The following is a 14877-nucleotide window of genomic DNA, read 5'->3' as shown; positions in this document are numbered from 1 at the left end:
CTGGGTATTACCTTCACTTTAATGAGCAAGAACTTACTCAATTCTGAGTAAGAATAGCTTGCAATCTACCTCATTTTATAAAGGAATAAGAATTCAGGAGGGAAGATGCTAGGGGTAAAAGTAATACGACTTTTTATATAACCATCTACCCTTCCAGTGGAGGGTCTGCTCTAGAAATCTGGCAACATGCCATATTCTCAAATCATCCCACCTCAAGAAAGAAAATCATAAACACTCTTACTCTCATTTTTTTTTTCTTACTCTCATTTTTAATGTGCCATCTCACTAAACCAAAAGCAGAGATCAGAGCTGGGTGGGAAACAGAAGGAACTAGAAGCAGGGAAGATTGTACTGGCCACATAGGAACAGAGGGGAGGGATTGTTCTAGCGGTATGTTAGCAATCTGCCTCTGGGGCAGCTGTCCTCCTGAGCAATCAAAGGCTGGTTTGTGTGTGTGCTCAGGGACTAGCCAGCTTGGCAAGAAGTTGAGGACTCAGCCACCCAATCTACAGAGTTAGAAGAGATGCCTGTTTCACAGCTGGAATGGAGGGCAGGGAAAACACAAAACAAGGGGGGAAATGAAGGAGGAGGGGCACACAGTGCTACAGGTGCTATTTCAGTCTAGACAGAAGGGGTAAATTCCCAGGAAACTACCAACCATTCCCTGGTGATGTGCAAACAGTGAATTTCCATTACCTCCAAATACTGAAATCAAAGAACGGGTAGGTTTCTCTAGCTCTATGTGTAGTAGGGTGCCAACTGGAAGGATGAAATGAAAAATGTTGGGCCCCAGCATTACCTGTTTCTCTCCATCCCTTTCAGAACCAACAAAGTATTTGCAATATAGAGTGAATAAACATTACATAAACATCTATTTCTAGAATTCCTTTCTTAATTAAATCCTAGAGATCTATAAATAACAGTAACACACATAAAACTCAGTGAGATTCCCCAATGCTAGGAGATGGAGGCCATTTATATAACTCAAGTGCTGAGACGCAAAAGGCCACAGTCAGAATTCACACTCCCTAATCCGTCAGAGTAGCTAGATGATCCGAGACCCATTAGACACACAAAGACTGCTCTCTTCTCGGTAGAGCCCTGGAGCAGAGCTGCTCTCCAGGGACAAAGAGATTTCACAGGAGAACCACAAAGACACGGCCCCTCTCCGTCCCCCCACTCCCAGCTTTCTCACTTCCTGTCACAGTAGCACCAGACCACAGTCTCCCAGAAACAAACAAATACAAAGTGCTGGATTCTGGGCTGCAGGCCAACCGCATTCCAGGGCGTCCCATCCACCAATCACCAGTCAGAGCTCCCACTTTGCCCTGCTCAGTTCCTTATCATGTTCGGGAAAACAACCCTCCTCCCTGCCCCAAACCAACACTACCCAGGACAAAGCTCAGGCCTTTAAGAATCCGCAGAAAGATACTATGTGTGGATCTAAGGGTTTGAAGGGGGTGAGGGGATTTTTAAGATTCCTACTTGGCCAGTTTCTTCACTTTGGAGGCATGGCACTGGGAATTTTAAAGCCACGGCTGCTCTGATATTCAGTTCTGAAACATGTGATTCATCCCAAAGAAAACTTCACTATGGCAATCTGGTTGTCACTCTGGATGCCCTCAATGGAACATTCCCACCTGGAGAAGTACTTTAAAACACACATCCTCTGTCACCTTCTCTATCACCCATTTCCACTGTTTCCAAAGTCTTTCAAACCTTTCCCCACAAGCATAAAGTTGATTCTTAGAGGCCCCACAGAGAACAAACAAAGGCAGCAGGCTCCACCCTACAAAGAGGCAGGATAAGCACCAGCAGGTGCTGGGAGCAAAGTTCTCTACTTCCCGAGGGAATGAGGGGAGGACTAAAATTGCACAGTAGTCCTGGAGGCAAAGAGGTCAAGACAGCAATCTCAGCAAAGAGGTCAAGACAGCAAGCTCAACCTTTCCTGCTCACTACTCCCTCTGGAGTGGGTTGGGGGTTGTAGATTTGGAACCTCTTCTGGAAAGGGAGGGGGAAAAAAAAAGTCTTCCTTTCTAATAAGGGTCCTCAGCTAATTCCAAGAATGGGACAAATGATGCATTCTTCTGTTATCTTGTACAAGCCCATTGGACGTTAGCCCTAAACCCCAGAAGCAAAGATGCAGATAGAAGTCAAGCTAATCTATTAGCCAGAGATTCTTGAAATCCAAAGAAGGAACACCCTTTGCCCACAGGGCTCAATTCCCTTTGCATAAAGCATAACACAGGTTCAGCACAGAGTTCTCCAACCAGGAGACTAGTAATATGTTATCATTTCTCATTTTTTCCTCTCCTTAAAAACTCCTTCCCCCTTCTTCTTGGATCTGCTAGTAGTCTCGGCTGACCCTCATTTAGACAGTATATGATGCAAAAGGAGCCTAAGTCTGAAACAGCATAACTTAGAAGGAATTTGCCCATATCTGGATCTGACCTAACTAGATGGAAGGAGGTAGGGCAGGAGTATATACAACAGTCAGCCATTCTACAGCTGGGTAGAAAAGTGGGTAGCTAGCAACACTAGCTATAGAACAGAACTTCAATAGTAGAGCCTAGCCACTGCAAACTATCATTGAAGCACACACACAAAAGTTTAAGATCTTACCTAGCATTGAATCAAACTAACTCCCTTTTTCTCTCAAGAATAACTGAGGGGAGGGACACCTGGGCAGTGGTTGAGCATCTGCCTTTGGCTCAGGTCATGATCCTGGGGTCCTAGGATCAAATCCTGCATAGGGCCCCCGCAGGGAGCCTGCCTCTGTGTCTCTCATTAAAAAAAAAGAATAACTGAGGGGCACCTGGGTGGCTCAGTCAGTTAAGAGTCTGACTCTTGATTTCAACTCTGGTCATGATTTCAGGGTGGTGGGGTGGAGCCCCACGTCAGGCTCTATGCCCAACATGAGTCTGCTATAGATCCACTCCCTCTGCTCTCTAATAAATAAACTAAATCTTTACAAAAATATAACTGAAAAAGTAGTTCCAATTGTTAGTATTCTTTTTAAGATTTTATTTGAGTGAGTGAGTGAGAGAGAGAGAGGGAGAGAGAGCATGCGAGTACACAAGTGCAAGCGAGCATGAGTTGGGAGGGGCAAAGAGAGGAAAGAATCTCAGGCAGGCTCCACCCTGAGTGCAGAGCCTGACACAGGGTGAGATCATGACCTGAAAGTCGAACACTTAACCAACTGAGCCACCCAGGTGTCCCCAATTGTTACTATTCTTATCCGATTCTCTCACCATAGCCGAGGCCAAATAAATCAGACAATTTAGTATCATGTGAGGTAGTTATAGAAAAGGAGACCAAAAATCTAGTAGGGGAGTTTTTGGAGACACTTTAAAAACAAACAAAAACAAAGGGCTGTAAAAAACTCACCCCAGAGAACTGGCCACACCCATATCAATGCTGTTACTCCAAAAGGATGCTTGGCAGGTTCTCTGCCTCAAACTGACCAGGTGAGACAGACAAGCAGTGCTGACTCAGAAATAGTCACCCCAGGGTGTGAGGGAGGGAAGGAGACCAGTATAGCCAACCGATTACAATTCAGCATGACTTCACCAAAGATCCTGGTTCTAATTGTATCTCTGGCTGTTTGTGGACATATTTAGAAAACCCAACCGAAGGAGTAATGAATGGGTAAGAAGAAACTCAATGGAGGGGCACAAGACTTAAGCTGAATACTCAATGGTTGGAAGAGTATGAATCTGTTTTGCTGTCTAACTTCCCACATACCCCTCTTTCCAAATCAAGCCCAAAGCTGAAAGAATTGGGGGGCGGGGGGAGGCAGAGAAAAGAATGTGACCGAGGAAAGTTTAGCTACATTCCAACTAGCCAGCATCCCACATGGTATTAAGAGTGCCTGAGAATCCAATCCCACTACATGGGAGTTGCTGGGGCTCTGCTAACATACATCCAATTCCTCCACCCCCCAACCCCCAAACACTCTAAAAAGAAGCGTAATTGAGATAGCTTGATGAAGGCACCAGCTGTTTCCACCACTCTCCCTCCCCCCAGCCCCAGAGACCACAGTTCAAACTCACATCAAACACTTAATACAATTGACTGGGCAGTAGGAAGGAGAAGCCAGGACTAAAATAGCAGGAAGAGTGCCAACTGGCCCCACTTAGAAGGAATGTTTTCTTGGCTCAATTTAAAAATAAGAAACCTTTGTCACCCACTCCCTTCTGCCCAATTATGTTCTCTTTTCCGCAACCTACCCCCTCAGCGTCAAATGGATTTCTGTTTCTTCCCTACAGCTCCTTGATCTATTTTCAAATGTCAGGGAATACAGGGGAAGTATAAGGTTCAATGTAAAGTAATGGCTGGGAGACTGAGACGCATCCTGGACTGCAACAGCCAACCCCAGCACAGGGCTCTCACACAAGGGCAAGGAGACAAGAGCCCACAGAGCACCCGTCTCCAGGTTTCAAAAGAGGAAAGAAGGGAACGTAGATGTTTCCACACTTGAACAATGATGGTAACCTGATTCCCAAGGCATGACGAGTAGCTAGTGAAAAGTATTAACATGATCAGCCCCTCCCCCACCCATATTAGAAGTTGGCCAGAGCTAGCCAAGGAGGAAGGGAAGGAAGCCAGCACTTCCTTTTCAGACAGGAAGTAACATTGGCCCTTCCTGTCGAGTTTTAAACAAATTGTCCAGCTGAGTTTCAATGAGAACATCCTCTCCCAAATCTGTTCCACAATTTCAAAATGGAGAAGGGAAGTGGAGATATGGTCTGAGTTTCCCTCCCTCATAAGACGAAGTCCTCCATACCATACTAAGTGCTGGGCATACCCTCCAAATCAGGCAGTGACATCTGTAATTCCTACATGATACAGGCTACAGAGGTAGACAACTTCAAATTCCCACCACATCTACTACTATGAACTATTCTCTTTTTTTTTTTTTAGATTTTTAAAAAATTTTTATTTAAAATTTAAAAGGCAGAGAGGCAGACACAAGCAGAAGGAGCAGGCTCTCTGCAGGAGCCTGATGGGAGACTCAATCCTAGGACCCCAGGATCACGCCCTGAGCTGAAAGCAGATGCTCAACCACTGTGCCACCCAAGCGTCCCTCTTTTCTACTTTTATTTTTTTTTTTAAGATTTTATTTATTTATTCATGGGAGAGACACACACACACACACACACACACAGAGAGAGAGAGAGAGAGAGAGAAGCAATCTCCATGCAGGGAGCCCGACCTGGGACTCGATCCTGGGTCTCCAGGATCAGGCCCTGGGCTGAAGGTGGCGCTAAACCGCTGAGCCACCCGGGCTGCCCTTTTTTCTACTTTTAATACTAATTTAAATAACCACCCACCTGAGGAATCACATAGATATGTGGCTTAACTCAAATGTTCAGGTTTCATTATCCTCAGATCTGGGTGATCAGAATCACCTGGAAAGCTTTTCATTTTTTTGGAATCCTGAGCTGCTACATTGGAGAATATTCCTATTTACATTGCAGACTGGACAACCTTGATTATTTTTAAAACAACTTAGTTCAACTGTCCTCCAAAAAAACAAAGAACTGTGCTAACATTTTTAAAGACTCATTCCATATCTCATCCCAAAAGAAGTCCAAAATCCAAATCTAACATTCACAACCGTAGATAATTCTAAGCCAGTTGACAATACTGATTCAAGGGTTACCTCTGACACTTATTCAAGCAAAAGTCACTTTAACTTCTGGTTTGAGTAAGAGTAAGTAGCAAAATGTTTTTAAAAGAACCATAAAGAGAAATATTTCCACAAGAAGCATGTCTCACTGAAGATTTTGAAAAGAAGAATGCCACTGAAAAACATACTTTCAAGACGACTACAAACATGGCGTGCCTGGGTGGCTCAGCCAGTTAAGCACCTGACTCTTGGTTTCAGTTCAGGTCATGATCTCTGAGTTGTGGGCTCCAGCCCTGTATGGGGCTCTGCTCTCAGTGGGGAGTCTGCTTGAGATTCTTTCTCTCTACCTCTGCCCTTCCCCATTCATGTGTTCATGAGCATGCTGGCTCACTCTCTTTCTCAAATAAATAAATCTTAAAAAGAAAAAAAAGGCAACTGCAAACATCTGTGAATGTTGAAGTAATACACATCAACCAGTTATTTAAAGCAACTTCAAAATTAGGGGAATCTGTGACCGCCTAGAGTATTTCCTATGCAAGATGACACAGTTGACCAAAGGAGAAGAGGATGGTAAGGAAATAAATGTTTCCTGATTGAGGTCATCTCCCAAGGATGATATTAAGTAACAGGATGACAGCTAGATAGGTATAATTAAGGAGAAGGACAGAGGGTAACAAGGTCAAGTTGCAGAGCTAAACTCCAAACAGAGAGAAAGGGAGAACAGATTCTTTCACTGAAGGACAGGACTAGTTAAACCAGATTATCTTGAGAGGGAAAGTTAAAAATGGGTGATTCAAGACACAAATACTCCGGAAATCGACTACCCTTTTACTTTCCCATATGTAGTTACCATAGAATATCAATCACTAAATAGTTGGTGGTTATTCCTCAATCCCACCAAAGTCAGTCAACCAGGCCAAGTGGCTCAGTATATTGTTTAATAACCCTCAATGCTGGGATCCCTGGGTGGTGCAGCGGTTTGGCGCCTGCCTTTGGCCCAGGGCGCGATCCTGGAGACCCGGGATCGAATCCCACGTCGGGCTACCGGTGCATGGAGCCTGCTTCTCCCTCTGCCTGTGTCTCTGCCTGTCTCTCTCTCTCTCTGTGTGACTATCATAAATAAAAAAAAAAAAAAAAAAAAACATTTAATAACCTCAATGCTTAAACATACATATGGAAAGGGAAAATAGTGCAAAACAGAAATCCGTTATGGTGACCTAAAACGTGGCCCCTGAAGCCATTAAACACCAATGATTAGGGCTTTGGGGAAGCAGGAGCTTCTTGGTCAAATGAGCAAAAGGGAAAGCAACAGATAAGTGGGATAGGCATATTTGATAAACCAAAGCAACAAATGTACTCAAAAGGAAACTGTACCAGATCTAGGCTGTCACTTCTTCTATTCATAGAACACTGACTATGTAGGTAAGAAGGTAGAGAACTATATTTCTCTAGGGAAGAATTTTTTTTATCTCACTTCCCAAACACATACAAGCTTATTCTTAGTTACCCTACTATTATATTCTCCAAGACAAGGGTCATCAACCTATGCAGAATCCACTACTCTGCAAATTATGTGCTGACTATACTCACACACAACTCCTGCAATGGGACAAAGATGGAGGCTGGATCAGGTACTGCCTCAGCTCTTTACAGAGAACACACAAAAAATCGTTAACAGCCGTTGTCTCTGGGGTCTGAAGTAAGGAGACGACACTTTTCTGCCTGTACATGATGAGGTCCCATGTTAAATTATCCCCTCTTCTCCCCAACACATATCCATTGAACCTCTCTGAGTAGGTCTATGTCTGTGTCTCCCCCCATCTCTCTTGCTCACTGGTAACAGAGAGGCTGTCCCCAACTACTCTCTATATTTAAGAGCTTCATTCCTACCCCTGTACTTCTTATTCACCACTCTAAGTGTTCTGCTTTTTTTTCTCAGTAGTATCACAAACTCTGGTGTACTATGCATTTACTTATTTATTCTCCATCTCTTCCAAATAAAATATAAATCCTGTGAGGTCTACCTGGTGGTATACTGTTATATTGCAGTGAGTGGCATACAGCAGGCTCTCAAATTTATTTTTTTTTTAAGATTTTTTTTTTTTTAATTCATAGAGACAGAGAGAGAGGCAGAGACACAGGCAGAGGGAGAAGCAGGCATCATACAGAGAGCCTGACGTGACCCTCTCCAGGGTCTACAGGATCACGCCCTGGGCTGCAGATGGTGCTAAACGACTGCACCACCGGGGCTGCCCTCAAATTTCTTTTAAATGAATGAAGATGTTTCATTTTTCCAATGAAAACAAAGTTAAATCTTAGAAAAATAAGTCAACTTTGTTCATTTTTCTATCCTTTTTTTTTTTGCACACAAAGGTTTATTCATTACATCTTGTTAGAAGATTTAAAAGATACTCTTCTATTGTTACAACTAAATATTTGGAGTAAAGAAATCCTGCCCCTCCCCTGCGAAAAAAGTTTCTAGCTATAAAGTTCTATACCAAGAGAGTGACATACACATGCAAAAAAATTCACTCTTTAATCTTTTTTTCAAGATTTTTTATTTTTAAGTAATCTCCACACCCAACACAGGGCTCAAACCTACAACCCCAAGATCAAGAGCCGCATGCTCCACCCACTGAGCCAGGCAGGCACCCTGACACTTCACTTTCAATTAATATGTTAGGTTATATATGTCTTCTGAACCTTATGGATGGTTGCAAAACAGATATTTTTACATATATATTAAGAGCTCACGTAAGGTAGTAAGATAACAGAATGGGGCAAAGAAAGAATGCTGTCGTATTTTCTTAAAATAGCCTAAGGCGGCAAATTATAGAAATAAAAATAGGAAAGAGTAGAAAGATTCTTAACTTACTGCTGGGAGCCCTCTTTCTGAAAGATCTGTGATGATAATTATAGAAATGTACTTAATGATATCTTTCATTTCCATTTAATGTAACTTTCTATACTTTTTTCCTAATTGTGATCTTAGACCCATCTGCTGGGGTCTCCTGTAGCCTGACCTTCAGCAGGGTACACATTCAAATGGCTAACTCTGCCCTGGTTTACAAAGTAGTCAATGGACAGCAGAACAGCAGAGAGGTTACAAAACTTCCTCCATTCCAACACAGAAACACAGTGGAAACAAATCAGATTGGCACCAATTTCTCCTTTAAAACAGACTACTCTATTTTAAAGGTGTGCTGAATATACACCAACCACTTTGTTTCAATGAGATTCACTTCACTTGCAAAGAAATGGAAACTGGGTACTTTGATGGAAGTATTGAAAAGTTGACCTAGTTTCTATTACAATGTCTTATGTCCTCAACCATCAGAATATATTTTGGTTTCTTAAAATATAAGCTCCCTAAAACAAAAATCTTTTCATGCCACAAAGCAATCTCTCAATGTGCTACTACATTCCAATACAGAACAATGCAGGAAGCATACACACAAAACTGGTAATTTACTCTCGGAAAAGTACATTTCTTTTGCCCTACTGTCCAGTGAACCAAAATGAGTAATCGATTGGTATATGTGCATGAAATCTGAAAATCAAAGATAAAAAATAATCTAAATTACTAGAAGAGATCTTCTTGAATCACAATTTATCTTAATCTGGATCTAACTGAAAAAAAGCACAAGCAGTATCCTAATACTTGTATCTTTAGCACATAAGTACAATTTATTCTATGATAAGAACCAGAAACTTCTTTCTTATGAAGTGATAGCAAGGCAAAGCAATGCCCATGAAGACCACCAATCTCAAAAGAAAAGACAGGGGATACCATAAATCAGGAAAGCAAACAAAAAGGAGAAAATGTAGGAAGAGCAGTAGACAGGAATGTGGGTTTAAAAAAAAAAAAAATGTAAAGAGCTGGGTGGGGAGTTGTGTTGGAAGGCTATGGAGTGCCAAACAGAAATTAGTTTAAATACAATTCAGAACACCAGTTTCATGGGTCGGTATGACGAGAAGGAAAACCTTCAGCTAACAGAAACCTTGAAGTTTCCAGGCAAGGCTGCATCTAACACATATATATTTCCCCAGGCCACAGTTTGCCTTTTCCACATACAAGAGCAAATCTCTTTCTTAGAAGCACACTTCTCATAGGAAGCAAAATTTCTACACGCCCCAGTTTTACAAATGTCCATTGGGTTGAAAATAGAGAATGGTGTTTCCTGAACATAAAAGAGGGAAGTTTATTTCAAGAAAAGGGATAGTAAAAGCCTGCCTTCATTTCTATGTAGTTTCCTGTACAACCATTCATAGCTGAATATTATCCTACAAAATCCTGGTTGGACAACACTTCAAGGTAAAGAATCTGGTCCAAAGTCAAAAATAATAAGGCCAAACAAAGCTTTCCCAGCCCATTCTCTGCAAAATTAAATAAAGTTTACCCTTGGATGCTACAGCTCTGTCTCTTGTAGATAGAAAACATGGGAGAAACCTTTTCGGTGGCTTTTTCTCTAAAGTCTCCAAGTCTCTGAAGAAATTACTGTAAGATATTCAAGTTTTGCCACCTGTTTCTCTTCCCCCACTGATGCCTCACTGTACTTTATTAAAAGTTATCCATCGGGGCGCCTGGGTGACTCAGTTGGTTAAGCATCTGCCTTCAGTTCAGGTCATGATCCTGGGGTCCTAGGATCCAGGTCCCAAAGCTGTCCCCTGCTCAGCAGAGAGCCTGCTTCTCCCTCTCCATTTGCCACTGCCCCTGCTTGTAAACATGCACTCTGTCAAATAAACCAAAATCTTTAAAAATTAAAAAAAAAAAAAAAGTTATCCATTCCTATATTGTGGACAGCTCTGCCCAAATAACTCCCCAAACTTGCCTATGCTTAGACACTTTTTTCCCCCATTAAAAAAACAGTTAGCTTGGGGCATCTGGTTGGCTCAGTTGGTAGAGCATGCAAGATCTCGGGGCTTTCAGTTCAAGCCCCACTTTGGATATAAAGATTACTTAAAAATAAAATCTTAGGGACACCTGGATGGCTTAGCGGTTGAGCTCTGCTTTCCGCTCAAGGCGTGATTCTGGAGTTCAGGGATGGAGTCCCATATCAGGCTCCCTCAGGGGAGCCTGCTTCTCCCTCTGCCTAGGTCTCTGCCTCTCTCTCTCCCATGAATAAATAAAATCTTAAAAAAATATAAAATGAAATAAAATCTTAGGGGCGCCTAGGTGGGTGCTGCCAGTTAAGCATCCAACTCTTGGTTTCAGCTCAGGTTCTGATCTGAGGGTCCTGAGATGGAGCCCCACACCGGGCTTCCTGCTCAATGAGAAGTCTTTTTAAGACACCCTCTCCCTCTGCGCCTCCCTGCCACACATACTCTCTCTAATAAATACATTTTTAAAAATAAAAATTAAAAAAAACTTAAAAAAAAAGTTAGATTACTCATCCAGGAAGCCCATTTATTCCCTAATATAAACATCTGTATCACAGAATATAAGGTTTTAGGAGAACTTAAAAGGGCATTTAGTCCAACAGACAAATGATATTTGAACTCATTTAAAGCATCCATCCTGGGGATCCCTCGGTGGCGCAGTGGTTTGGTGCCTGCCTTTGGCCCAGGGCGCGATCCTGGAGACCTGGGATCGAATCCCACGTCGGGTTCCCAGTGCATGGAGCCTGCTTCTCCCTCTGCCTATGTCTCTGCCTCTCTCTCTCTCTCTCTCTGTGTGACTATCATAAATAAATAAAAATATTTAAAAAAAAAAAAAAAAAAAGCATCCATCCTAACAGCAAAAATTTACAAGGCATTATCATAAGCACCATTCTGTAAATTTTACATATATTAAATCACTTAAGCATCACAACAGTTCTATGATAAATACTGCCCTCATTTTACCAATTGAAACCAAGGCATAGAGTGGTTAAACAGTTTGCCCAATGTTATATGCTAGTAGGTGGCAGAGCAAGAGTTGAACCTGAGTAGACTAACCCAGGGATCCATGCTCTTAACCACTATGCTACCCTGCCTCTCCATATCTGTGGAACTCTTAGACTAGAAATTCTCTTTTCAGTCAGCATATTAATAAAAATCAGAATATTAGCACATTTGCAGCAAAAGGTTAACTACGGATATCTGGGTGACTAAAGGATACACAGGAGTTCTTGTGCTATTCTTGGAAATCTCCTCTAGGTTTGAAGTTTTTCTCAAAATTAAAAATTTGAAATTTATTTTATCATCATATAATGGGATATCTTTTATAAAAGTAATGACCAAATTACCTGTTGGCCAGCAAAGAAGGCTTTAAGAAAACAATCCTTATAATGTTCCCACTAAATGCCTGATCTGAATTGCCCACAAAACTTCAGTCAGACTGCAGGACTCACTGGAGAGGAAATGGACCTAAAAGTGGGGGGGAACACTGTCCCTGAGCCACAACACTAAATGTGGGCTCCATTGTCAATGCTCAATATTTAATAACAAATAACACATAATTCCAAATAGAAAAGGGAGCACATTTCCTCCCAAAAATACATTATACAATGTAACCAAGTACAAATCTATCCATACCCTTGTTTTCCCCTTATTACTGCTAAACATAATATCAGTTCTTCCCTCCTCGCTAGATCTCTGCCAGGCTGTATCAATGCTCTCCACTGGAAACCTTGCAGACAGCTGCACTTAGGCAGAGCAATCCCTATTTCAGCCTTTCCTGGCATCTGAATCCTTGTGGAATGGAAGAGAACATGAAATCACATACTGATAACCTACACATCATTCCGTTAGGCAAGTTCCTGGTTACTATGGTTCTAAATTACCATGAAAACTAATTTGGGGACGCCTGGGTGGCTCAGTGGTTTAGCGCCTGCCTTTGGCTCAGGGCGTGATCCTGGGATCGAGTTCCGCATCGAGCTCCCTGGACCCAGGATCGAGTCCCACATCGGGCTGCCTCAATCAGGGATCAAGTCCTGCATTGGGCTCCCTGTGAGGAGCCTGCTTCTCCCTCTGCCTATGTCTCTGCCTCTCTCTCTCTCTCTCTCTCTCTCTCTCTCTCTCTCTCTCTCTGTGTGTCTCTCATGAATAAATAAATCTTTAAAGAAAGGAAAGAAAGAAAATTAATTTGGGTTCTTAAATTCATAAACTTCCCAATACACTTGGTGAACAAAATCTCCAGAAGTTTCAAGCCAGAAGCACCGATTAAAACAACAACAACAACAAAAAAAAGCAATGATATCCAAACATATTTCTTTGGAATACTGATGCTCAAAACTACCATCTCAAGCTTTTTATGTTTTTATTTACTAGTATAAAAACCATTCATTTCCAACATGTCTGACAGCAATACTTCGCTGCTGCTGCCCTAGTAAATTCTAGGTAAGCAGGGCCTCTACCCTAGACAACGGCTATACTTAAGGTTTGAGTGGTTGAAGTTAACAGTTGGCTAGATTATGAAATATTAGGACCCTGACCTTTTATACTGTTCTTTGGACAGTTTGCCCAGAAAATAGAATTTTTTTAAGTAAAATTTTAAACCTTCAATTATTTCCAGAAACCTTACTTAAAAATGAGAGAAAGGTCGAAACTTCAGTCTACAGAAGTTTCTAAATCATACTGTGATTTCATTAATCTAGTTTGTATTGCTTCCTATCTCAACTTCCTTTCAGCCTTCCCCACAAAAGTCCCTCAGTGATTCCCATCAAGTGCCTTATTTAACCAAGGCTTACTGACACCTAGGTATATACCAGACACTGATAAGTGCTAAGAGGACACAGAAGTTAACATAGCATCTACACTTAAACAGTTCACAATCTAGAAATAGAAACAAAAATAAGTAGACAATTTTAACACAGTGCAATAAATATTATTTGGGCTACTGTTACAAGCCTCTCCCTGCAAGTTGGCAAGATCATTCCAAACCACATGCCTGACAATCGTCTGAAGAAGAAATTTCACTGATAATCAAAGTTGGAGGCATTTCCGGTAAGCTTAAGATATCACGACAGCAGCGATGAGCATATGGGAAGATCCCTGTTTTAAAGACAGATAATATCCATTCTAACATATTCAGCTCCCTATGGGATTTATGGAAAATGGATTTCTTACATATATTATCCCAACATGCAGGGGGTTGGAAATCTAAGTGGGTACTGGCCCTCTGCAAAATTAAACACTCCTGCCTCTAGCAAGCGCTCATTTTAGTTCTAGTTCTTGTTTCTGTTCTCTCTGGAGAACGGTAGTATATTAGTGGTTAAGTCCATGGACTTTGTAGTTAGTCAGACGAGGATTTAATCCTGGCCTTGGCCACTTACAGGCAGTGAGATTTTCAGCAAACCTCAGCTTCTGAGGCTCACATTCCTTAAAAAAAAAAAAAAAAAAAAAAAAACAGTTGTGGGAAATTAAGTAAATAGTTTATGCAAAATGCTTAGCATGCAGTAAAAAAACAACAAGGGGGTGGTGCGGAGAGAGGGCTGGAAGTAACAGGGGACCATCACGTACTAAAATAGAAAGCAATAAATTATACAGAGCTAATCATTTTGTTATTCCAATTGAATAGTGATCTATGCTTAATTTATTTGCATCCATCCTGTCTCACCCATCCCTAGAGAGCAACTACCTCATAAACCTAAGGCTGAATTGCAATTACTCGGTTTTTTTTTTTTTAAAAACGTCTCCAATAGTCTCAATTTTTATACTGAGAGAACATACCTAGTCCCTGTGACTCTCCGTAATTTGGAACCCTAAGAAAGGCACTAGAACTCTAACCACCCAAAAGAGACACCCACCTGGAATACACAGACGGTACCTTAGTCATATAACAAAGAAACCAACAGAATATAGTAGTCAAACAAAAAAAGAAAAATCTGTACAACTCATACTTGTCATTGTTTACCCCAAAACCAAAATGAGGAGCAAAACAAAACAAAAAAGATTTACTTATTTGCACCCCTTATATTTCCTGAAAGAACTAGTAGAGGTGAGGTAAAAGACAGATCTTCCATCTTATCAACCAAAAGGCTCTATAGTACACACCAGTCAAAACAAAGCCTCAGTCGTGGAAATAGTCCTGGACGCTAGTTACTAGGATGCTCACTGCAGCTACACAAAGCCCAGTATTTAAAGCTGGACCCAAATCACCACCACTCAGTCATCCAGAACCTATTTTCAAACTGCCTTTGTACTCCTTCTTCAGATTCCCTCATCCCTCCCCCTAAAGGTTGAGTAGGAAACCGACACTCTGGCAGCAACATGACCAACCCTTCAAAGATCCACCAAGAAACCTCCCCTAGGATGGAGTCAAG

General features: G+C 41.7%; 1 protein-coding gene across 36 annotated transcripts in view; it reads right to left on the bottom strand.

The window, feature by feature from the left end:
• The window catches only part of CTNND1 (catenin delta 1), a 52879-nt gene that overhangs the window by 29239 nt on the left and 8763 nt on the right, over window positions 1-14877 (bottom strand). The window lies entirely within an intron of this gene.

The sequence above is a fragment of the Vulpes vulpes genome, chromosome 5, assembly GCF_048418805.1.
Source record: "Vulpes vulpes isolate BD-2025 chromosome 5, VulVul3, whole genome shotgun sequence".
NCBI lineage: Eukaryota > Metazoa > Chordata > Mammalia > Carnivora > Canidae > Vulpes > Vulpes vulpes.
The sequence above is the reverse complement of the archived record's forward strand: the minus strand, read 5'-3'. Positions and strand labels throughout refer to the sequence as shown.